General features: G+C 44.6%; 1 protein-coding gene across 2 annotated transcripts in view; it reads right to left on the reverse strand.

Moving 5' to 3' along the window:
* The window catches only part of HIVEP2 (HIVEP zinc finger 2), a 125,352-nt gene extending 101,969 nt beyond the window's left edge, over positions 1-23,383 (reverse strand). For both annotated transcript variants that reach the window (XM_052702625.1, XM_052702554.1), the window contains exon 1: positions 23,016-23,383. The gene's annotated coding sequence lies outside the window, so the exon portion shown is untranslated. The remainder of the gene's footprint in view (positions 1-23,015) is intronic.
* Between the last annotated feature and the right edge of the window lie 2,152 nt (positions 23,384-25,535).

Below are 25,535 nucleotides of genomic sequence, written 5' to 3' on the forward strand. Positions count from 1 at the left end.
GTGCTAGAAATCCTGATGGAAATCCAGCTGATGTGCAAAGCAGGCACCTGCTCACCCCAGGCTGTGACTCGATGCTACTACTTACATCACTCAGGTTCATGCCCCAGCCCTGGAATTAGCACCAAGCCAGACTTACCAGGCAAGACAGAGAGGCTTTGCCCATCCCATTAGCAGCAATTCCTAGACTGTTGCTGCTCCATTACATGCCACAACTGCATAGTAATGTAAGCTCTCAATTTAAGCCAGGAGTGCCCTTCCTCACCACATCCATATTTAGGTTGCGTGACTCTGCATAGCCACAAGCAGGTTTCGAGAGTAAGCTCTGCATTCTGCACACCCTTTCTTGGCACCCCATGCATAAGCCTGCTTTACTGGCTTCTCATGCTGACATACCCTCCTGCATAGCCAGCCAACTCCCCTGCCACATCTGGACCAATAAATCTGTTGTGCCCAACTCCATCCTTGTCCCGGCGTGATCTACCAGCAGAGGCAAAGCAGAGAGCAGCAGTTGGCAGGTAGGGATGAAATTAGGCAGGGGATAGAGACCCAAGTTATACAAATCATTGAATTTCTCCTTGTTTTCTCATATAGAAAACAATCATGCTGCTTTTCAGATATACTGTGCCCCACAAATAAAAATATTACTTGTTACTTATATATATCACTTATTACTATATACATGAAAATTACTTTCAACCAAACCCAAACAAATGGAGGACATACGATTGCATAGTATTAGTTCTTAATTATTTCACTCTCTGCAGGAAACTCAAGTCCACAGCTGAGTGCAAATAAAGACACGAGATCTTTATGATATGAAAAGCAAAACAATGGCCTGACATGACCTAACTAAAGCACAGGATACTACCTCCCCAGGGCAGAAATCTCCATACTCCAAAACTTCCTTCCAAGTACTCTGAATACATTATTAGACAAAGAAACATGAAATTCACTTTTGCAAGGCAACAACACTTTTAAAAACAGCAGCGTCTAACATTATTCTATAAATCTTAAAGTTAAAAAAAAATAAAAATAATCCATGTCAGAAGGGGCCTTTAAACTTCAGAATGAAACAAATTTAAGCCTGAATCACAGCACGAAGATACATGTAATTAACTCTAAATATGTCGAAAGCTTCACTGGAGCAAGGTTCGCTGAAGGTCTAGCATAGGGTTTATGGCTCACACAGCGTCACAAGGCTGACCTCTATGCAACATCTGGTGCTGGGAGTGCTACCTTACGGATGGAGGAATGGACTCAGCAATCAGCTGCTGGAGTTTTAGACCTGACACTGGAAGGCATCTCACAACCTGTCTTTGATTCCCACGATAATATTTCTTACTGCTCCTAATCTTGTCAGATACTGACACTGTAAATAGGACATGCCTTAAGATGCAAGTCAAGGAAGCCTACAGCTTCACAGAAGCCTTCAGATATTATCACGGAGAAAATAATAAATCATTTGTATCTCACAGTTACAACATTTTACCATTTTTACAGAGCTTCCTATTCAGCAAGTATTCTCCAAGGAATACATTCTTTCTTCCTCCCAAGATATCTTTTTTAGCCTCCTTTCCTCAGTAAAAATGATCTGCAACCACCCTGCGTGTAATGGCATGCCTGTACCTGCCTCTTCCCTACTAATTTCTCTAAAGAGATTTAACAGATGTAGCAAGCTTAAAGCTACCAAGTTGCCAACAGTTCCTTCCAATCTCAATTTGTGCTTGAACAGACAAGAGAGGGCCCATTAGCGTCCTCAGGGGAAAAACAGCCGCGTTAACTGGTGAAACACCACAGAATCCCTAGAGAAAATAGGCATGTGGAGATGCAACACAGCTAAAAGCTGAAATCCACACCTAACCACCTTTAAAGAAAAAGTGAGAAGGAAGCAGGTCTGGGCACTGCAACACACAGCTCGACAGCTCACCTATGGCTGTGGATCACAGAGTTCTAGCTGGCTCTTCACCAGGCACATCTGCTGCCACCTCTACAGGAGCTGCTTCATAACCACCCAGCCCCCACACCTCCCACTGGGTCCCCCAAGGTGGTGCACTGACAAATAAGATCCCCTGAATCTGTTACTCCAGCACAGCCACAACAAACTGCTGCTGCAGGCACCAGTTTATTTCCTACAAACATCCTATACCCGGCGCTTATCATACAACTCACACATTACATATTTGCGTGTAAAATTATATCAAGGCATTCATAGACATTGTTGAGATTTCAAAATATTATCAGTGTAATGAAAAAAAAGGAGAGAAAACTTTTGAAGTAATTTATTACTATTTCCCACACTTGATAAAGAAAACTTATTGCATCAATTTACCTATTTTATACTATCAAAAACAAGTTTGAAAAGCAGTCACTGCTAAGTTTCTAGCATCCTGTTCCCAGTTTTGCACTTTTAGCAACTAAGAGTTTCATCTGTTGTTGGAAGGAAGATTTTGAGTAGCTAGAAGTGCAACTACAAGAAATGGCTTGTAGTTGAAAGACAGATGACAGCAGTATGGAGTGAGTAACTGAAATATTTTAGAAAGATTTTAGACTTCTTTCTATTGATATAATATGGACAACAGATGGGTTTTTAAATGCAACTCTTGGTACAACTTCGCATGTGAGAAGGAAAATAATTTGGAATTCGTGAGAACAGGAGCAGATTGTTCTGTGGATCCAGTTGGTGTCATTCCTCAGCCTTAAACTCTCCTGCAAAACACTGTAAGCAGAACAGCAGGAGTCCCAAAATTCCCCACCCTGGCTCCAGCTCATTAAGCTGTTTCTATTCACAATGTACGCCTATATTAAAGAGCATGTGCAGGATCCAGGGATTTCACTATAACTTAGCAATCTACCTGGAATTAAAGTTGCACTTGAAGGTTTTGTGAAGCAAATACGAGGCACACATGGCAGATATTTGGCCCAAGATGGGCTGCCCTTTTCACTGGGTCTGTATGACATGTTTTCCACCCATCACAGGATTCTCTGCATTTTCTAGTTAGCTCTCAAGGCGGTGTCAGGGAACGATGAGTGCAGTGGCACACAGGAGGCATCCCAGCAATAAGAACTGCTGGGCAGGAGATGAGATGAGCAGAAAGGACTGCCAGTGGGCAGCACATCCTCCTGAATATGCCAGAAAGGTCACTGGCAAAACAGGAAGAAGTGGGCAGTATCAAGAGCACAAGTTTAATTATTTAAATTACCTAAATTAGTGCAGCCCTACAATGCTGCCTTCTCAGCCCCAATTCTGTGGCATCACCTGCTTACAGCAGCTGGGGACAGAGCTGCATAAGGCTGCAAGGGCTGGGTATGAAGCAGGGATGAGTAACGTTTCCCAGACAGGTCTGTCAGTGAGGTGCATGTGTTGCTGATGAAGGAACTTAGCAGAGGCTAACTTTGAAGCACCCCTCAGCACAGCCAGCTCTGATCCCCAAACTGGTTTTATAGAGCTCTGCTACAACATCCCAGCCAGGTCAGAAGCCAAAGTAACTGCGCTGTCCTTGGGCACAGGTCACAACGATGAGACTGGAGGGGACCTTTCCCTGCATCTTGATGGCTGCTCAGGACATCACCTGCTGTGAATTGACATGGCTCTGAGGCTGCCTGTGATGTCTTGCTGACTCAATGTGCCTCAGGTGCTACACAGACTTCCAGGCAAGGCCTATGAGAGTTCTTAGGGCCTTCCTCCTGCAGGAAGCATTACTGTGCCCTACAGATCCACAGACATTTTCTAGGGTTCCTACTTGCTACCTTATACCAGACTTTGCTCAATTCAGTTACTCTCTGAATTGCCTAGATACTTCAAAATACATATTTCACAAAGTTGAAAAAAGCCAGGGTAAAACCAGGGTATTCTTCAGTGCCCATATTAATTCTTGCCACAGCAGAAATATCTTTTCCCTGCACTTTTCAGCGCTGTTGTTTAACACTCAACGCTATTTTAAATTACAAACTTCCACATTGAATTTTACCAGTTTATTTGGGAGGAAAAAACATATCCCTTTGTCTTCTACACAGGGCATTTAACACTTGGACCTAGATCTACACAATTTGCCCTTCTCAGCTCTGTAGTCTCTGACTCTCCTTTAGCCTGGCTCTTTTCACTCCCAAGCAAAGGAGACAAAACTGGGCCCTGAAGCTGCATGCAGCCTGACTGCTGTATGGTCTTTAACAGCAGTGTACTCGTAGTAAGTAATGCATTTATTGATTGCTCAGAGAATGGCCACTTAAAGGCATACCAAAAAAACACAAAAGGTTCAAGTCTTGCAATTGGTGTTGGCACAGAGCACCTACTGGCTCTGTATGGATCAAAAGCAGAACACAGCATCTGCCTACATGACATCTCAGTCAGGTGAGGAAGTGTTACTGACATAAAGAGAATGTTATGCAATGAAGGTATTTTTGTGCATAACTCATATTTATGAATTTAACTCACACAAAAACCAATGTAAAGTGGTGTTAATCTTGCCCCAAACCCATGAGCAGTGTAGCAGAACCAGGAACTGAATCTGTGGGCATCAAGCCCCTCCCATGCAGCTAGTCACTAGACCATGTTTCCTTACATAGAGCATTACATACAGTAACTACAACAGCAGCTGTATACTGCTGAGTTCTCTGATCAACAACTGCTGGTAAAACAGGCCAAAATAAAATAAAACATACATTCTATGCACAGGGTTGCCATTTCTAGTGTCAATGTAAAGCATTCAAGTTCCAAGTGCAAACACAAGAATTAAAAGTAGCTTTACATGTGAAATAAAACACTCATTGAAGCATGGGATGTCAATCTAGTTTTCATATTATCTTAGAAAAAAAAAAAGTTTCATTTCAGATCTACACCTCAGCGGAAATGAAAAAATTCCCTTTCTCACTGCAGCAGCCAGGCATCTTACTGTAGCATGCTAGCAAAACTGACTAGCTGCAGAATGAATTGAATCGGCACCACCATGGTACAAAAGATTTTAATCTACAAGTGCTGCACTGTGGAAAGCAACTGCTCAAGCATGGAGCATTTCTGGTTGGTGAGACAAGCTCTCTGGAACACAAACGTGTGCTGTGCTCATGCTTCCAAAAAAATGCACACCACAGCAATAGCAGTGCAGCACTGAACTCACCTCAGCAGAAGTGATGGTGCATTCAGCCCAACTCTATGGCCACTCTCATTGGAACTGCACAAAAGCTTTTATTTCTCATTCCCCAAAGAGCAGAAGCATTATGAACTGTGATCTGACTGTGCCACAGCTGTTATGCGTTCACACAGGACAAGCAGCAGGGTTGAGAACAATTATAGGAATAACACTAATGCTCTCCAGTGAAATCCATGCTAAAACCCATTGCTGCAGTGACAAGCTTGGTCCCTGTATCTCTGATGTTACATTATACAACCTTCAGTGTTACATAGAGGATGATTCCCCCTTTCCCCCTACACACACAGACACACACAGAAGTTTTGGGGATGCAAAGTGTTTGTGTTTCAGCAACAAAATTTGGAGAAAGCATGTCCATTGCTTGGCCTCTCATACTAGGGACCACAGAGTACAATTAAGAGAAAGTAAGCCTGCAATAATGACATTTTAGTACAACTCTCCCATCTTAATCTGTTCAGACCAAATCTTTGTTTTAAATTTATCAGCCTAACTGTTCTCCCTCATTTTATTTATTTATTTTTTTTTTTTTTTCTTGAAGAACTGCTTCAGTTTGCTAGGAGAATTCTTCTTGCAGATGGCTTGGTAATGACAAACAAGCAGAGCATGAGATAGGAAAAATGCAACACACCATGTATTTTTCTCCTTTATATATTTAATCCTATTTTGCACTTAGCCACTTTCATGCTGAGCACCTCAAGTTCTGAGTAATTAGTGTAAATTAAATTTCACTTTTTTTTTTTTTTTTTTTTTTTTTTAACTGACAGAAATAGTGAAGCTGAATTGGTAATTATTTCAAGTTTTGCTGCAATATGAGAACAACTTGATAACCTGGGGATACTTTACGGGGTTGAATGGACAAGATAACACTGGCTTTTAAGAGGCAAGGAAAATGAGACAATTGCACACAATTCCCAGGGCAAGTAATCTCCCTGCAGAGCATTCTGATCTAGACTATTAACCTGTGACGATCATTTCAAGGACCCCAGGATGTGAGAGCTGCTCCTCGACAAGCCAATCTCTGTGCACAGACACCACACTCATACACAGCAGTGTTACTTGTGATATTTTCTTTCACACAGCAGTGAAATTTTTCTTTCTTTGCTCATTCAGGTTGCCCTGATCCCAATAGAAATTCCAGCAGAAACCAAGAGCAGCCTCTCCTGAGCTGCCCATACCTCACACTATGGCCATAAAGCAGCCCTCACTTCCAACCAAAGAGCAAGGGAAGGTCCCACAAAGGACACTTCAATCCTCCTAATTGATCCCCTAATCAAACGGTGACCTTGCTATTGAAAAAAAAAAAAAAAAAAAAAGCCAATAATTTAATTTGATGCCTCTACGTAACATTCACCTGCATTAAGGAAATCGCAGCTTTAGATTAAGGAACTCACAGAAAGGACATTACTACTAACCAAAAAAATATTATGGAGTAAAAAGAGTACTGGAGTCAGAACAACTAGAAACCATTTGATGAACTCTATATTTTGTTAACAAGTGTCCTTCTGTGGCACTACTTCTACACTTTGCTCTATTGTTCTCCTAGTAATGCACAACTATACAAAACTATGTCAATTCAATAAGATAAATTAAAATTATTCTAAGACTGAAACTTCCCTTCAGCTTTCCTAAGAAGCAAGTTTCATCTGAGGGTTGCTGCACTGCATTTGTTTAGAAAACAAAGACACAATGAGAGCAGCACAATCCCAATCCCCTTCCCTGTAATGCTTTTTCAACATCTTTGTCCATGACCCGAGTGGCCTTCTGTGTGAAAAAAATCCATGCTGAGAAAATCCAGGTTTGTTCATCCCTTGTTCTCCAAGTTCCGAGCACTAACAATGGCAGTAGTTACAGGAGCAACTTGCAGATATAACTGCTTCTTCTTGTAACATCTCTGCTGCTGTCTGTACTGACACACACTCAACCACCGCATCCGTAAGCACGTAAGGTAGCAGAGAAATGAAAAACACAAATATCAGCGCTTATCTTTGCTTATTTGTTACTAATATTAGTAAAATCTCAAAATGTAGTGGTCAGCAGTCCTTCTCTACACCTTCCAGTAATTTTAGCCATGTATGAAAAAATACAGAAACATTTGCTCAAAGTGAGAAGGACGATTTGAAAAGAAATTAATGAACATTAAATCATTCCTTTTCCAAACCACCACCTTTCCCATTCCCTTCCTAAAGGGCTATTGCTGTCAGTGCTTCATTTCCCAATGTTGTTATTTGATTTTTGTATCCACGCCACCAAAGGAGAAGGTTATCCCACGCTCAACATCTCAGTACAGCTTTTAAGATCAAAACTGAGTAATAGCAGAGAAAATTGTCAAGGAAAAATTATGAAAGAAATATTTGACTTAAAATCAATTGCTTTGATTCTAATGCATTCATAGAACCACTTGCTTCCCCTTTTCCATAAACTGGTTGTAAAATCTCTTGAGACAGAGGACTACTCTAGTGTATACATGCCTAATGACCCTACAGGGGCATATTTAAAAAAAGAAAGGAGATTTATATAACAATTTATGGGGCTATCACAGCTCATCAAGTTATTTTCTTTTACATATGAAATCAGTCTAATTTATGAGACTTTTCACATTTATTATTTTACACTGCTTTCCAGGGGAAAAACAACAGGAAAGGGGGCAGAATTTGGCAGGCACATCCTTCAAGGACTGCACATGGCTGAACAAATTCACCCTTCTGTCTGCTAAACATTCCCATCTCAAGACTTTGTTTCAAGATGCATTTTCATAATGAATAGCTGAATGTAAGGCTGAGAGTAACAACACACACAGTATTTCATTTCCAAACCCAGTCATATCCTATCCTGCAGAAGGCTGAATGCTGTTATTTCTTAGCACATCTTACTTTTCCCTGCTTGCAAGCATCTTGCCATGCATGATTCATGTTACATAACTCCAGCTTGTTAAAAACAACCGTTATTTTGCTAGGTAGCGCAATAGATTAATGAGGTAAATTCAGAAGTTGCTTATTACAGAGTGCAGACTAAAGCTGCTCTCTAATAATATGCCTCTGCAACATCAACCAAATAAATAAGCAACCGCACCAGAACTGGTTGCATTCAAAATTAATTCAATCTTGCAAATGCAGGACACTGTATTTTAGACTAATCAGCATCTCGTCTCACACCACAATATGCAAACTCACTGGTGCATATGTACTTCGTTTTTACAAGTGACCCCCCTGGCACTCCATTCCTTAGAGGATAACAGCTGAATATTGAACCAATTAATTGTCTTGTACGAACTCTGCAGTGCTTTAATTTTTTGGGCTGCCTTTGATGAGACAAAATGCCCTGCCATTAGCCAGCTGCAAAAGGCTCATGTTTCTCAACAACCCTTCTTACTCATACCCCTGTTTTGGTTACGAGCATAAAGCCACAGCTAAAGAGGGCTAAGCAGGCTTCCTGCCGATGCTCTGCAAGAAGTGAGCCTCCCTGCTCCACCGGGGCACAGCTGTCTCTTCAGCCGTTCACGCTCAGCATTACTCAGCAATATCGGGGCCACATTCCAGGATCCCCGCACGCCCATCTGGGAATGTGCCCTCCATGTTACACAAGGGATGTGCCTCCCCACGGCAACTCATCGCCTGACCATCCTGCTCCTTCCAGCCGATGCGCATCCAGTGACAAGCTCTGCGCAGCGAGCCATTGCAACACGACTGGATTCTCTTCTCCGGGAGAAAATCACTACACAAGCTGCCCCACACCTGGCACCAGCACGAAAGTGACAGCGAGCAGCTGGCAGTCCCAGCACAGAGCGGGCACGGCACACAGCTGTGTGACCTGGAAGTGGGTCTGAGCCCGCTGCACCACAGGGGAAGGGAAGGAGAAAAGGCAGCGCTGCTCAGTGCAGGAAGACGGGGAGGCCATGAGTGTTTCCTGTTGTGCAGCTGAAACAAGCAAAGACGTCATTACACTCACACTCCCTCAGGGTGTCAGCAGATTGAGGGCCAAAGTTCAGACGTTTCCAACGTGCGGCAAGGAGGGAGATTTTGGAGAAACCAGCAGCAGCTTCTCTGAGCTTGCACAGCAAAACAGATGAGCAGCGTGTTACCAGGCTCAGCTGCAAAGCATCCTATGTGACTAGAAACAATATTTGCTCAGGAGCCATGCTGCTCTGGCTTTTCTTGTTCAGCTTGTGTAAGGAATATTACTGCAGTGTGGTGATGCACTCGGCTCTCGCTGCAGCCCATACTTCTGCTAGCATCAGGAAATGAAGCCTTACACATTTCTGGATCCCACAGAGTGAAATATGTTTTCTGTACACATTTAGGGAAAAACTGGAGTGCAAAACTACAGGATCCTCTTGTTGGAGATGGCTGACAACCCAGCAAAGTGAGTGCAGATGCTTCTATTTAATTTTCCTCCTGCCTTTCTGAAGCAAATAAGAGCACAATGTATGGAAGTCTGTGAAGGCACAGGAGCTGTACCATAGCATTCGGTAACCCCTCCTCTGGCCCTAACTAAATCATTAGCACCCTTATCAGAGGGAGAGGCCAGCTTTCAGCCCTACCTACTGCTACCACCCTCTTAAAACAAAACATTGCAAAGCTATTTTGATGGAAAGCACCATTAGGGTTTCATATGAGAGCACTGGGAGGTCTCCATGTCCACTGTTGGACAGCCATTCAGAGCAGCCATAGCAAGCAGTGTGGTTGCAGCTGGTCCTCATTTCAGGCAGGGCGATGGATGAACCCACAGCACACTTTTACCAGTGGCACAAGCTCTAGATCCATTTTCCTTAGTGTACCAACAACACATCAAAATATAGTGATAAAACCATTCACTCACAGTGAAAATGTCCCAACAGCATGGGCACTGGGACATCAGACCTTCCTTCTGCACGCTGAGACAGACTGGGCAGCAGTGCTTCAGTTGATACAAGATGATTTTCAAATAGCGGCACATAATTCAATGTACCTCAATGGAAAACGTCATAAGGAGTTTGGAAAACACCCATCCTGATCCTCATCTCATACTACCATCCCTAGTTGAAGAGGTTTTCTGCTGTTTGTGCAGTAACCACCCTGTGGCCATACCACCAACTGAAGCCAGCCTTTCAGCCTCAGTAAAACTCAGTTGAAACTAGGGAACCACCAGCCTGTATCTCAAAGTTATATTAAATCATATCTGTTGATGGACACATACAACATCACTGGATTACTAGCTGCTCATTTTACTAAAATAAGGTCAAAGATAACATTTTTACAACCAAACTTTTTAACTAAACATTTTGGAAATGCTTTTGAAAATATGTCCTTCTACAAGGACATGAGCTGGTTTATTTTCTGTCTTCTGCTTCAGAGTCAAGTTGTTCAGAGACAGCTTATCTTGAAGATTCATTGCCCAGATAGCATGAAAAAACTTCTACTGCTGCTTGTTCTGACGTTAACTAGAGACTTAAACTTGAAGTTTGTCAATGTGACATTATTATACACAGGTGAACACCTATATATGCCATATATTGTCTGTTAAACAACAGAACACAGAAAGCAACAGCAGCGTTTTTATATACTCATCCGCATGCCAAAAGCTAGTCTTCAGGTAATCACATCTTCCTGCTCCATTAGTTGAGGTAAGGTATATGCCATCTTTACCATGGTTTGGCATGAGAAAGTTCCATCTCATCTAGACAATACTTCATACAAAATTATGACCAAAATATTTTTAGAAGAGCTGTATCTATTGTGGTTTTTTATTTAAGCTTCAAAACTTAAAGCAAATGGACACATGCAAACTGAACTGGTGTCACTGTTGGTGCCCTTTTACAGTGATGAAAATGTGTGCTTTTTCACTTCACAACAGAAATCAGTTGTGGTAAATACAGATATATATGGAAAACAACTCTTCAAGTTGGCTACCTACAAAATATTTAACATATTTACAGATCCACACAAATTCAATTATACTCTTACCCTTTACAACCCATCTGTGTAATACTTAGTACAAAACCACTATAGTGTATCACTAGGGAATTTAAACTACTTTCAAAGGTTTTAATAATTCTTCTGCTTCCACTTGAAACAATGTCTGAGAGGTGCAAATGGAAAAGCCATTATCTTGAGATTTTTTTGTTGAACTGTCTCGTTACTGAGGGAATTCCCTCAAGCAGTCCTGTAAACAGATCATTCAAACAACTTGTGCTGCCTTTATGAGGAAAACAAGGCAAATGAAGACTACAAGATCCAAACTGCCCAACATCAGCAGGGAATCATTTACCTTAAAACACATGTGATAGAGAACACAAAAGCGTGGGGCTTTTTACCATCATGTTTGGAAACCAGTCTAGATGCAGCATCACGAGTGACTGCCCCTGTGAAAGGATATGATCCAACCACGACTAAAGCCAAGGCCATCAGAAAGTACTCAAATGTCTCCCGGTCTCTTCCCATGTACCTCAGAACATTTCCACATAGAAGACCACATGTTCACAAGCTACAGGAAAAAAAAAAAAAAGAAAAAACCATGCATTGCAAAGAAAAAAACAATGCTGTGAAGTAAGGCTTGGGTTTAGCATGAAAATGTAAACTTTGTCTTTCAAATGGGATGATCCCATTCACTTAAGGTATGCATTATTGTTCACAGGCAGATGGTGTATATGTGTGTTTTGTGTGTACACACACACACGTATATATACACACATACACACAAATGGATAAATGAAAGTGATTTGGCTGAATGGAACCAAACTCAGCTGTCTTTACATATAAGGATCAAATTAAGGAGACTCACTAGACAGAACAAACTACATTTTGGAAGCTAAGCAGGGAAAAGACAAGTGATCACTTTGAGGCTTCCTCAAGTATTTATATTTTATTTCGAATGTCTAATCATTACAAAACAGATCTGAAACCCATGCTTGAGAACCTGCAGTTTTCAACAATAGGTAGCCTAATTTCAAGAAACCAAAAGCAATTGCAAAAATATTTATTGAAATTGCTTTCATGGAAACAATGAGAAAACACTATAAAAATGTTAAAAATATTAAATCAACTTGACTGCTGCTGTATCTCATGAATTCAACAAGATCCTAGGCAACAATAATATTTAGAATAAATATTTTCCTTATGGGAATAGCATTTTCCCTCAAATTGACCAGATGATATCAATTAAAAAACACAACACAAAGATTAGATACAGAAAACCCATCTACTGACTTAAAAACAAAACCGTACTCCAGCGAGTACAGTGCTTGTTTAAGATGACATTTACTTTTCTTTCCAAAAATCTTCTTTCACAGGTTATTTTCCCTTAAAATTTTTGAACTAAATTCACGTTTGACAAAAATGTGTCCATCAACACTTGAGAACACAACCACTGCGCTGCAAAATACTGCACAAACACAACATTAATATATCGAAGATAAATCCAACACTGATTTCAAAATTAAGCCTACCTCAAAAAAAAAAAAGAAAAGAAAAAGGGAGACAAGGCAATAAATAAATAAGTCATACAGAAATACAGTAACTTTCTACGTAAGACACCATCTGTTCCAAAAACAAGCAAACAAACGAAAAAAGCATGCTGCAGCAAGCCACAGGAGCTACAGCTATGAAAAGCCCTTGTAGAGGAGCCAAAAGCTGTACTGAGCAGTCTTAGGGGCTGTGGAAAGAAAGCCATACTAGCCATTGCAAGATGGAGGCAACCCACAAGGTGCTGTGTGGGACCTTACCAGCCCTCCCACCATATTCTGGGAGGGCAGCTCACACTGTGGGAGCCTAGGGCTGCAGTGTGATGATGCACCAGCAAGGCAGACACTGAAAACAACTGTCAGTTACCTGAGGTTATGGGGTTTTGCTACATCTGTTTTACAGGGAGCTATGATTCCTCCCCAGAGCTACAGATATTGAATGCTGAATTTACCTAACTCCACCACAGATTGTCCCTCTGCTGATGCTTCCTCCTGCTCTTTTACTATGAAGTCTACTATCCTGACCCAGATGTAGTTTACAGAATACGGGACCGGACATCCTCATATGCCTACTACTCCAAAGGCTCATTAAAAACAGGAGCAGCTACTACACACCAGGTGCTTGTTCACAGTTGTGTGCCTTACAGCAAATCACATATAAGTTTTCCAGCCACTCAGGCAAAGAGGAAATCAGGAGAGACCCAGATCAAAGAAATAGTAAGGGGTGCGCTGTTATGGTTAGGGAGGCCAATTAAAGTATGCATCCCTTTCTTTCCAGCTGGCAAAGTCTTAGGTACTTGGGATTAGACAGTGAGTTTACTTCTACATATTCTATTATTCATCAGGCACCTTAAAAAGATACCCTACCTTTCTAGCCATTGGTTGCAACAGCACACCAACTGCAGGCTTCAGGGCACGGTTTGAGTTCCTCAGACCATGCTTTCACTCTCCATCACCTCCACACAACAAACAATGGAATTACAGAACCCTGGGCAATTAGGAGACCATACCTGGATTAGAGGGAATTCATGAGCCAACATATTATCATAGCTCTAATTAATAAAATAGTAAACTCTGCAATTACAGTGGGTTGTACACATACCTCAGGGTATGCAGTAAGGCACAAATTTAGAAATGGAATGCTTCCAACAACCAACAACAACTTAAACAGGCAAGGATCCTTATCAAACAATTAGGTTACTCAAGAACTACTCCAATAACTGGCCCCTTTTGCCCAAGGTTATACGTTTTAAAATCATGTCATAAGCTTTGGTTGATACAGTATCCTATTTATTTTTTATTTTCATTTTAGCACATTTAAAAAAAAAAGTTCACCTCCCCTTCTTTTAATCAACCCAACAGGTACAAGGCTCTTTTAAAGTTACATTTAAAAGTGTGAAACTGCAAAGAAAAACCCAAAGATCAGTGTTAAGCAAATGCAGCTCAGCATTACTTCACTGCTGAGTTTCACACGGAAAACAAAACACATAGGACAGATCAGTTATACCACAATCTTATTACAAACAGTTTTCTTATGTCTTTTTTTTTTTAATGCTGAACAATACAAGCAGGAAAAAAAAAAGCAACAAGACAAACAAAAAAGCCTCAGCAATAACATCATTTCAAACAAGGAGGTATGAAACCACATTTAAAAAAAAATAAATGGCAGTATGCACAAACTAAGATGAAATACAGATTTCTCAAATCCTCTTCAGAAGCAGTTCCAGAACCAAGTGATAAGGTTTCACTGATCAAGCAAGCATACAAGTAGGTAAGGTACAGTACAGAACTGCATTTCTTTGGCCAAGAAAAACACGGGTACAACCCCACCACTCAAGTTATGTAATTCAACTGGGAAGCATAGCTGTTTTCTAGTACATCAGACTGTAAATAGCCACAAAATCTATTTATTATACTCTTGGTTTGCCAGACAGCCCACTTGACAGAGAAAGTGTCTGTCCAAAATTGGTTTAATTTATTCCCTTGCTTGCTAGTTAAGTGGGCTGAACTATTGAGCAGGATCAAATGATACTTCAACTGAAATAAATCAAAACAGTGCATAAGCATATGTAAAGAAAATTACCTGCAAGCATCAAGCAAGATAAGAAGGTGTTCCTCATTGTATTTTGAGGGTAATTCTTTTGAGGAGGAATCAGTGCAAATCAGGGGATGCTATCACCAAAGCCATGATGGTGATTTTTAATCAACCTTAGTCACTCATCAAAACAGACACGTATGGTTTACAATTTGACAGGGACTTTAAAGCTGAAATACTAATATTTTTTAGATTGAGGACTTAAAGTTAGAGGGAGATTCGATCTGACTAAAATAACTTGTTGGAGACAATTATAATCCACTGCAACTCATACTCAAACCTTCCCTTAACATATTATTAAACTTCCCCTCTAGGCTTTCATTCACTGTACATCCAGAAATGTCTATTTAGTACCCTTCTCACTTTCTTCTTGAATTACTAAGGCAGTGCGTGAGAGAGAAAGTGAATTATAAGGTTTCACTCCATTTGCAGAAAATATGCTGCACTGAAGTTTAGAAGAGGTGTGTGTAAAGGAACTCCACTGTCCCATGAGTCTTTCTCTTGCCTGCCAGGTAGAGGGCGATCTGGAGAGCAAGGGAAGGAAAATCAGGGCACGCCTACAGAAAGCTACTTCACAATTTCAGTGAAAGAACAAACAAAAACCAAGATGCACTACTGTAAAGCATCACATAGAGGACACAGACCAAAACTAAAGCAGAAGTTCCTATTTTTACACACTTACCTTCTACAAGTGAATGCATCCAGACTATCTTTCCATTGTGGAAGACTAGGGAAACTGAAATATGTACAAACCAGAAGCAAAACAAGCATTAACATGATGATGTAATGTTGACTTTCCTCCAAAAGACAGATTTTGGAGGACCCAATATATGCTCATTTCCTTCCCTATTACTCTCTCACCTCTCTGCTGAGCTTGTTCATAAGAGCACTACAGAGAGTGATGAATATTTGCCTACAAAGAGACCACTAACCAGCTTAATGGAATCAGGGTGGCAACCCTACCTATGGCAGGGAGGTTGGAACTAGATAATCTGTAAAGTCCCTTGCAACCTAAGCCATTCTATCTGACAACAGTTTTCAACTATTAATGAGCTAAGCTAAAAGCAAAGAAGAGAACATTAATGTTCTTTGTCATCCCTTTGTCTCCTGACATTTTGCAGACAAAGTCCTGGCAATAACAAATTAAACCATAGAAAGGTACTATGGAAATTTTCATTCTACTTTGTACCAGTACTGATCTTACTTCTTTTAAAAAAATGTAGCTGTCTCAAGCATGTACTGTTAGTTACACCATCATATGCAGTAGTTTTATTAATACACAATGATTTTCTACCAATAATTAACACTGCTCACTATGATAAATTACGTCAAAGATGAGTAAAGATTTGTATATATTTTTAATTAGTAATTAAGTAGATCAGAGATTAAAAATAATGATGTGAACAATACATACGTAATATGCATCAAATTTGGCAGATAACTTAATAGTGCACGCTCCATCCTAACTTCATTGCCATCATACCAAACTACTGGGGAGGTATAGACAACCTATTTGGAATTGCTCTAGCTCTCCAAGAAACACCATCCTGTGAGGGTTTTTTTTTCACATCATATCAAACATCACAAAGCACCATTTCAGTAACATCATTTCCAACTCAAGTGTATTATAAATGACTCCTATCCTTACACTTAACCACAACTGCACGTCACAATTAAAAACACGTAGCTTATGCATTAGTTGAGCTTTAAGGAAACAAAAATTCTAGCCAAACAGAGCAGTCAAAATATTCTCTAACTTCTGAAAGAACCATGCTGCTACTCTAAGATCATGCACAAAATAATAGAATGGACTACAAGTCCCGTTTGACACAATTTTACTAAGAATTTTGAAAACAATTGTATTGACATAACTTTGCAGAGATGTCAAAACAAAACTGCTTTACTCTGAGCCTAGTATCGTGACCTTCCCTGGTAATCAAAACAGACTATCATATCACACAGCACCAAGAAGTCTGACATTATGGTCTGAAAGTTCATAGTTGAATCGTATCTTTACTGGTGTAGAAACTTTTATTGACTAAAAGAGCATTGGGATTTAATTCTAGGAGTCTACGAACATCTGGTCAAATATGAGTAACTCTCTCACTAGAGAACTATTTCCAGCTACAAAAACCATCTTCCTAAACATAGCTGATGTAAAATGGGAAAAAGTCAAAGTTTGTCTCTCTCTGTTGTCACAGAAGACTGAACTGGACTCTCTCTTCTATAACATTAACAGTAGAGTTTTAGAAACTCAAATCTCATGATGAATCTCTGTTCACAGTTGTCACAGAGGATGCAGTTAGGCATCGTCAGCATGCACGGATGTCAGCTACAGACAGGCTTACACTAATCTCTAGAGTGCTTCTTTACCATTGCTGATTCGTGTATGGAATGCTATGAAATCACTCTCAAACATCACCTAAACTGGCAATAGAGCACACAGTGACACATTTTCCAGGTAAGTGAATTATTTCAGCTGCTTCTGGAAGGCGAGGGACATGAAACTCCACATACTTTGAGGACCCTTCTGAACAGACCGCACTCAAATGCCATGCACACAATGACGAACACTGTTAATAGATGCCAGCAGCTCAGTCTTTGTTGAATACTGACTTTGGTCTAAACTAAATAGTTTTTGCCATAAACTAAATACTTCTTGCTCTAAACTAAATAGCATCATGTCTTGTTGTCAAGGATGGGTAGCTCCACTAATTATTCCATACTATTATTTCATGACATACTACACGTGTTTTGTTTTAGTGCAAACCACAAATTGAAAATATATCAATACAGAGAAGGGGCCATTTCTCGAATTTAACAAAAAAGAACAATACACACTGTCAAGCAAGACTAATTCTAATAACCCTGATCTGTCCTGTTAGCTTTTTTTTTTTTTTTTTTTTAAAACATAAAGCTGCTTTCTGCCTAAGCACAGACACCGCTTTATGGAAAAACTGTTCATTAAATAATCTTATTTCAACAAAATTAAACATTCTGCTCTATTACATTCTCCGAGATGATATCATGTTCTACTACACGTAATTGGATATTTCTTTCAGCCTTTTAAATTGCTTATTAGAAAACATCCCTTATCACTGCTTCCTCATAAGCCACTCAAGAAGGAATGCACACCCAGGCTCCAGCAGCCCACCACCAAACCCAGCACGGGGAATTTCCAGGCACGCCACCAGAGTCCAGGGAGGATGAGGTTAGCCTGGTCAGCCCAGGAGCAACACCAGCCCTCCGCAGCCAAAAACAGGTCCAACATTCACTATAAATTGCAGAAAATAATCTGTTATTGTTCTTGTTTATTTTTTCTGCTTTGGTATTTTGTGAGGGTTTTCTTACAAAGAGGATCAAAACATTTTAATGCATTACCTTTAAATGCCATCTGACTTTCTAATTTCAATTCCCCTTGACTCCTCTAGTTTTTACCTTTCTACCGAACTGAGCTACACATGCAAATAATCTATCTGCTCTCCTTCATACAGAATTTACTATAAACCACTGTTTAAAAATTAAGCTTTCTGTAGCAATCAAACACGGAGTTTCTCTTTTGCAACACAAGAGCCACAAAAACATAACTTTTAATAATTACCATACATCCTTTTTTTTTTTTTTTTACCTCTTCACAGCTTCCATAAATGAGAGATTTCAGCCAGAGTTGCAGGAGTTTATTACAGCTTAGTGAAGCTGCAACAAAGTGAACTTATATTCTTAATATGTGTGGTGTTTTTTTCCTGCAGGCAGAAATTTCTTTCATATTGGAGTGGCAATTTTCAGACTTGATAAGTGTATTAGAAGAGAACCGTCGAACACAAGTAAAAATGAAATAAAAACCAAAGCCCACAATAAAATTATTTTCTGTTACACAAATTGAGGTGCAACAAATCAAACCCATGTGTGCATCAAGTGGCCATAAACACCTTACCAACTACTTTTGTACAATATTTACAGTTTTTACACCAGTTTCAGAAGTTTTACAGTTTTCCTATTGAGATCTGAACTACTTTGATGGGGCAGAATGTGAATAAACACTCAGAAAAAAAATGATAAAAATCACCACACAAGCTCATCATACCAGCACAATCAAACGCTAGGGGAACTTCTATCAGACAATTACAACCACATTGTTGCAATGTAGAACTTCAAGACTACCATCAAATTTTCCGGAGCACAAGCCCTGAGATTCCTGTCCAAAGAAAGAGGGGAAAAAAAACCCAAACAGCATGTATAGGTTTTGGCTTACTCAGACAAACACCTTTGCTGGCAATCACAGCAATCAGTGACAAAGGCAAAGGCAGCATTCAATTTCAAGAAAGCAGTAAAAGAGGCATGCCTAGGGCAAGAGGAGCAAATATGGAAACACAGGCAATGCTGTGAGCATAAACAGTTGTGGTCCACATTCAACTGTTATTACTCTGGTTTACTGTTTTACAAGTGTACAAATGCGCCCAAAAGGCAAACAAAAATAAGCACCCAGAATGCACAAAACTTCCTCACATGAGGTAACTCCTATATTCAGACTGTATTAATCATAGTGAGAAATTAATCACGAGAAAATAAGAAACAAGCAAAGAGACTTTTAATTTGACAGGCAGCGTTACACATGACACTTTTACGTCCTCTGATTATTTCACATCAGGGATTTGGAAACAGCACATCAGACTGCTCCTGCAGCCCAAGCCCTCTCATCTCTCTGCCACGTCCATAGCTTAACGAGAAGGATTCTGAGGAAGAATCTTACTAGGGACATCCCACTGCTAATGAGTGGTTAGTTAACGTCAATTGTTTCACTTATAAGCAAAGCTCATTATTCTAAAACCAGAAGTATGTGGTGCCTCTTGTTTGCCACTTGAGCAAAGAACCCAAGGAGTGGATGTTCCCAGAGGCTCACACAGCCTTTACGCTGACTGACGACTTCTCAAAGTCCAAGGAGAGGCTCGCCAGTCGGATACAATGGAAACACTTCCAACCCTTCCACCTACAAAGGATTTCTGCCTCCAGGATGTCAGACAAGTGCTAATTTCACTTAAGAAAAAATGCAGCCCCAACGAATTGCTTTTTAATATTTCCTGCTGAAATAGAACTGCTGTTGCAAAGTCTTCCTACAGAGAGAAACAAAACCGTACAAAGCTGCTATTTCCTAATAAAATAGCACAGACAGCTTGAAACTGACATTCTTATGTGATAATTCTGTGCTACTTTAATTAAAAGCAGCATCCAAAGTACTGATTGAAGCATACCAGTGCAAAACACTGTTCTCCATTTTCTATCTAGCTTGCATCTCCTCTCACAATTTCTTTGCTTCTTCAGGAACTGCCAGACAGTTCCTCCTACTGACAAAAGGGGAGTTACATTACAGTAGAAAACCAAGTAATTTCAAAAATAGCTGTTCTAATCCATAACACACTGCTTCAGAGACGCAGCTTATGAAATCTGTTGAGAAAAAAACAAGCTGTCTCTTTAAATAAAATAATTTTTAAAGCAGTTCCACATAACTTATTGGACTTTTCAAAAAGCAAAGGTACGCAACCTGCACATACAGCACATTTGTTGGGCTCCCAAGAGGATCAGCAATTAACACTCCCTGAAGACTGGGACCCATCACACCTCCTGCTGGGATGACTGATGGTTTATAAGCAGGTGCTCTCAGGTTCAAACATCTCTTCTCCATTGACCAAGGCAAGACAAGTAAAGCACTATCCCCTCATCACAACACGAGGAACCAGCCCTTGCGGGACCCAGCTTAAAGTACGAGCAAAGGCAGCTGGAGAAAGCCAGAGCTCCACTCTGATGGTAGAACCTGGAATTGTGACACACAGAGCCAAGTGAGAATGATCTGGAGGAGCTAAACCCACCTGCAGAGCTGGATGCAGCACGATCAGTGCAGCCAACCACAGCACGCTACAAAACCACACCGTGCTGAAATGCAAAGATAGCTTGCTAGTATTTTACAACACCTGACAAGCCACATAACCGACCTTCCCACCTACAGCAACACGCAAACAGCAAGCATTGCCCTCCTGGATGGGACGTGTTGCAGTATTAGCTAAGTTAATCCCCTGCACACAACACGCAGCTCCCTACTCCCCTTACCTGCCAGTAACAGTAATTCCCCTGCTGATGGCTTGAAAGCCATGAGAAGGAGGCCATGCAAAATGATACTCATTACTTTCATTTCTGTGTAAACTTAGTTCAGAAAAACAGCAACCTGAATAAACACTGACATCTCAGGCTTAAAAAGCTTCCAGCTCTATTACAAAGTTTGTCCCCATAACCGATGGCCAGCTGTATCACAGTTAAAAGCCCAAAGAATGGCCTTGTGGGGGTGCCACCACACAAACCAAACACGATGCGCTGCCAAGGGCTCAGGCAGACACATGTACCATTATTCAGCAAGGACCACATGAATTCATATGGCTCTCTGTTTTGTCTTCATAGTAACAAGAAGGTTTGTAAACAGATCTCACATATGAGGCAATCAGTCACTCGAGAATCTAAAAATCTGCCTGCAAATGGCCGATCTGTACTGCCACAGCCTTTGGGTGCGCAATTAAAGGTCTCCTGCACGGGTGCCTTGCGGCAGGAGCTGCTCTTTCTGCTCCCAGCATAGCAGCGACGCTGCCACTACTGCAGCGGGATGCAGACCTGGAGCAGTGCTGTATGCTGCAAACCTTCAACACTGGATTGCTCTATCAACAAAAGTGATGGCAGCACGTTGGTTTGTCCCACGCTGCCCTGTTGCTGTCCTTTGCATGGCTGACAATCACAGCAGCCTTAAATGCACTTAGCGGAGACGGCAGTGACTTTGAAAGGCTCACGTGGGAAAATGCCTCCCAGCCTCATCTAGACAGCAAACGCTTTTTGGAAGATGAGGCAAAGCAAAAAAGGAAATCTCACATAATCCATACCTAAAGATTCAGAAGCATCTGCTAACTGGAAGCGTAAGGCAAGATTCCACTGTTAATGAACACAACCTCCCGGTTACCGAGCGCCCACGCCAGCACGTCCACAGGCTGCAAACTCGGCGCTCCTATCGGTAGGGACAGACGCGCTGCTCGAGCCTGGCCGCTATCACCTTCACGGCCAAAGCACGGCGGGCTCCGTGCCGGCACCCCCAACCTGGGGCGGCCTGGGGCCAGCAGCTGCCTCGGCTCCCGCAGCCCGACAGCCGGCGCTCCGCCACAGCGGTCCGCAGCGCGGGTGCGGGAGAAGCGAACAAATTAAGGAGCAGATAGAGCGGTACCCTCAGCTGAGAGGGCACACGGGGTGCTCCGTGCTCGGCAACGTTCGAGCAAGGTCAGGGTTACTGCGAAGTTTGCTCCATTTCAGTAAGAGAGAAGGAAAATTACCCGGCTACACATTTCCACTGACTACTGCTATCAGTTTGATTTTGAAAACTGCCTAAGAATTACTACAATAATGACAATTTAAAAAGCTCTTTAATATTTGAAGAGAAGTTTAACTTCTGCCGTTTCCATATTAAGGAAAAAAAAAAAAAAAAAACAACCCAAAACCCACGTATCAAAACAATGTTTGCTCATCACCGCCGACTAACGCGAAAAACAGAGTTCCCTTTCTGGGAAACGGAACGCGGAGCGCCGTTATCGCGGGGCGACAAGGCGGACTCCCCCCGCACGGCCCTGCCCGGGGTTCCCCGGCCTCCGCCGCCCCGCCCCGCCGGGGCCCGCCACCGCCTCCCGGGAGCTCGGCGCGAGGTGGCCGCGCCGGGCGCGGACGTGCCGCTTACATAACCGCCGCCGGCCGCTCCGGTTACATAAGGGCTCGCGCCCCCGGCAGCCCCCGCGCCGCCGGCCACCTCCCGCCGCCGCTCCCCGGAGGGAGCCCCGCGGGCGGGCGGGCCCCGGCCGAGCCCCTCGTTAACCCCCTTCCTGTAGCGTTCTCACGTCATGGAACATTCCCGGAACGGGCCAACGTCCCACCCACTTCGGGGAACGGCCGCCGAGGCGCAGCGCGCGCACACGCGGCCCGGCGTCCCCGCACCCCCGCCCGGACCCCCCTGCGGCCGCCGCCGCCGTCGCCGCGCCGGGTGGCCCCGGGAGCCACCGCGAGGAGAGCGCGGCCCCCCCGCCGCCCGCCGGTGACCATGCCCCTTCCCCGCCGCGGGAGGGCATTACGCAAGGCGCTGCCCTCATCTGCATACGGTCGCCGGGTATTCCCCGCGCCGCTCGCGGCGTGACGCCCGCGCCCCCCAGCCGCCCCGCCGCACCGAGGCGGCACCCCGCCGGCCCCGGCCCCGCCGCCGAGCCCCGGCCCCGCGCCGTCCCCCGCTGTCATCCGGACGGGGGGCGGCTGCGGCAGCGCTGCCGCTCACCTGGCGAGTGGCCGCGGAGAGCCCTCCCGGTGCCCTTTTGCTGCCGCCGCTCCCGCCGGGCGCTCTCGTCGCTCCGCGCCGGAGTGAGGTGGCCGGCGGCGTTGCTTTATATAAAGACAGACAGCGGTATTCCAGCAGCCAAAGGGGCGTCTGTTTCACGTATTTATCTTAAGGTAGATCATCGCTCTCCCTCCGCTCGGCAGAGACCGGCATCGGCGAGGCGGCGGGCGGGCGGAAGGGAGAGAGAGAGGGAGGGAGGGAGAGAGAGAGGGAGGGAGCCGCGCTCCGCAGCCGCTCGGCCGGGCTATTCCTGGCAGCGCTTCCCAGCGCACAAGTTGCAGGGCGGCGAGCGCGGGGAGCGCGCCGCGCGTGACGTCACCGGGTCCCCCCGCGCGCCGGCGGGGAGCGAGCGGGGCGCGAGCGGCAGCGCCCGGCCGCGGGGTGATGGGCGCCGCCCGCGCGCGTGTGCGTGTGTGTGTGCGCGAGGCGGCGGGAGGCGGCGCGGGGAGAGGGAGAGGTGCGCCGGGAGGGCGTGGGGGGGGCAGGGGGCCGGGCCTGGGCCGCTCCCCGCCGGAGGAGAGCGCCGCTCCCCCTCCCCCTCCCCGCGGAGGGAACTCCCAGGAGAGCCGGTCCCGGCTTGCCATGCACGGGGACTGCGCGTCCTCCGGCCCGAGAATTTCCTCGGAGGACGTGGGAGTCTCCTTCCCCCGCTCTCCTCCCTCCCTGCGCGCCGCCCCCCGGGCTCTCGCCTGTTCGGGATCACATTATCTGTCGGGAAGCGGAACGCAGCGCCGGGGCTGACGCTGCCCCGGCGGCCGACCCTCACTCGCCCCCGACGCGCGGGGGCACGGCGCTGCCGCGGCCCTAGAGCCGCGGGGCCCTTCCTAACGGCCGCCGCCCTGTCAGCTGCCCTCGTGGTACGGGGGGAGCCGCCGCCTCAGCTCGGCTGACGGCCGCCGGAGCTCGCGCCCCCACCGCCGCCCCCCCAACATGCCGCCGCTTCTCACGGGGCCGCCCGCAGCCAATGAACGCCCGCAACGTCGGGCGGCCGCCGCGGGGCGGGGCGAGCCGGGGCCGCGCTCCCGCCGCAGTCCCCCCCTCCGCCGGCGCCGGGAGCGGAGCGGCCGCAGGGGAATCCCCACCGGCGGGGCGGGGCCGCAGTGCCGTGCCGAGGGCGGCGGGGTTCTTCGCCGCACGGGCGCGAGCAAACGTCTCTACACGGCTCCCAGCCCCTGGGGGCTGCGGACCCTCCAGCGGGGAGTCCCGGGGCACCGCCGCGCTCAGTGCCGGGGCCGGGCACCGCCGGGCCGCGCTGCCACAGGGCGAGGTCCTCCTTTACAACGGCTGGTGGCTGTTAGGTGCAGGGCTCGCACCCGCGGGCACCTCGGTGAGGGGACGAACCCGAAGCCTGTCAGCGCGCCCGCCTGTGTTCCCTTGGTTTCTCGTGCGACGCTGCTATTGCTGACACCGAGCGCTGCCCGACAGAGCTACTCTGTCTGACCTTGGGCTCGCAGCCTATTTGATGCGGTGTCGGGTGAAATCAGGGGCAGGCAACGGTGCCGGGGGCTGCTCTGAATAGAGGCTCTCCCGCCCTACTGGGCGGCCGCGAGCTCTTGAACCTCTTACTTCACCCCGCTCAATACGCCAGCGCCGTTTGGTTCTCCCTTGCTGCTCTCGCAAGACGTGACCAGCTCACGCACAGCAACACTCAGCGTCCAGAGTTACATTAAAGAAAGTGTTTATCAGACACTGTCCTGAAAGCAAAGTAGAAAATGCTCAGTGACAGCTTTTCAAAATTCAGCCTTTTTCCCATTACGTTAGTTAACCTCAGCACGATTCCCTACGTGCCCCCTACTACGTTCTCTTCCTCAGCACGGCAGCATCCAAGCCGGAGCCTCCTCCGTCCCCACCGCTCAACCACGACCGCAGCGGGCGCTCCTCCCGGGGCAGAGGCCGTAGCTGCAGAGAAAGCACCGGCCGCGACCCGCAGCAGGTGGGACAGCCTTCCTCAGCTCCTGCCAGCAGCTCGGTGGAGAGGCAGCAGCTGTCCGAATCACTTTCTCGCGCCTGGATGTGGCAACAACGTAACTTAATAAGGATGCCTTTGCACCATCCCGTCTGTTTCCTCCTAGTTTGCTGGTTGCTTGCTTTTTTTTTTTTTTTTTCCCCTTTACGTTTACACCCAACAAACCTATCGCTCTACAGTGACAACTAAGGGAGTTTTCAGGTGTGAGATTTGTGAGATTTACAGCTGTTATTTAAGGACACATTTTGTGGATTTATCAGAAAAAAGTCATCGTTGCTGCTGGGAAAGTGCCTTGGCCGCCACAGCCACTGCTGGTAGCAAATGCAATAAAGAACCACAGTATTCAGCAGCGATGTTCGCAGTTTATTAAACACTATAAATTATTCTGAAAACTTGGTCTGATCTCAGAACATACAGAATCCATCAGTTCTGTAAATGGTGCCGCTCCCTAAGCAGATAATAGAAAACATTACATAACTTTTCTACAAGTTTCA

Source organism: Tympanuchus pallidicinctus, unplaced genomic scaffold (genome assembly GCF_026119805.1).
Source record: "Tympanuchus pallidicinctus isolate F22 unplaced genomic scaffold, pur_lepc_1.0 scaffold1, whole genome shotgun sequence".
Taxonomy (NCBI): Eukaryota; Metazoa; Chordata; class Aves; order Galliformes; family Phasianidae; genus Tympanuchus; species Tympanuchus pallidicinctus.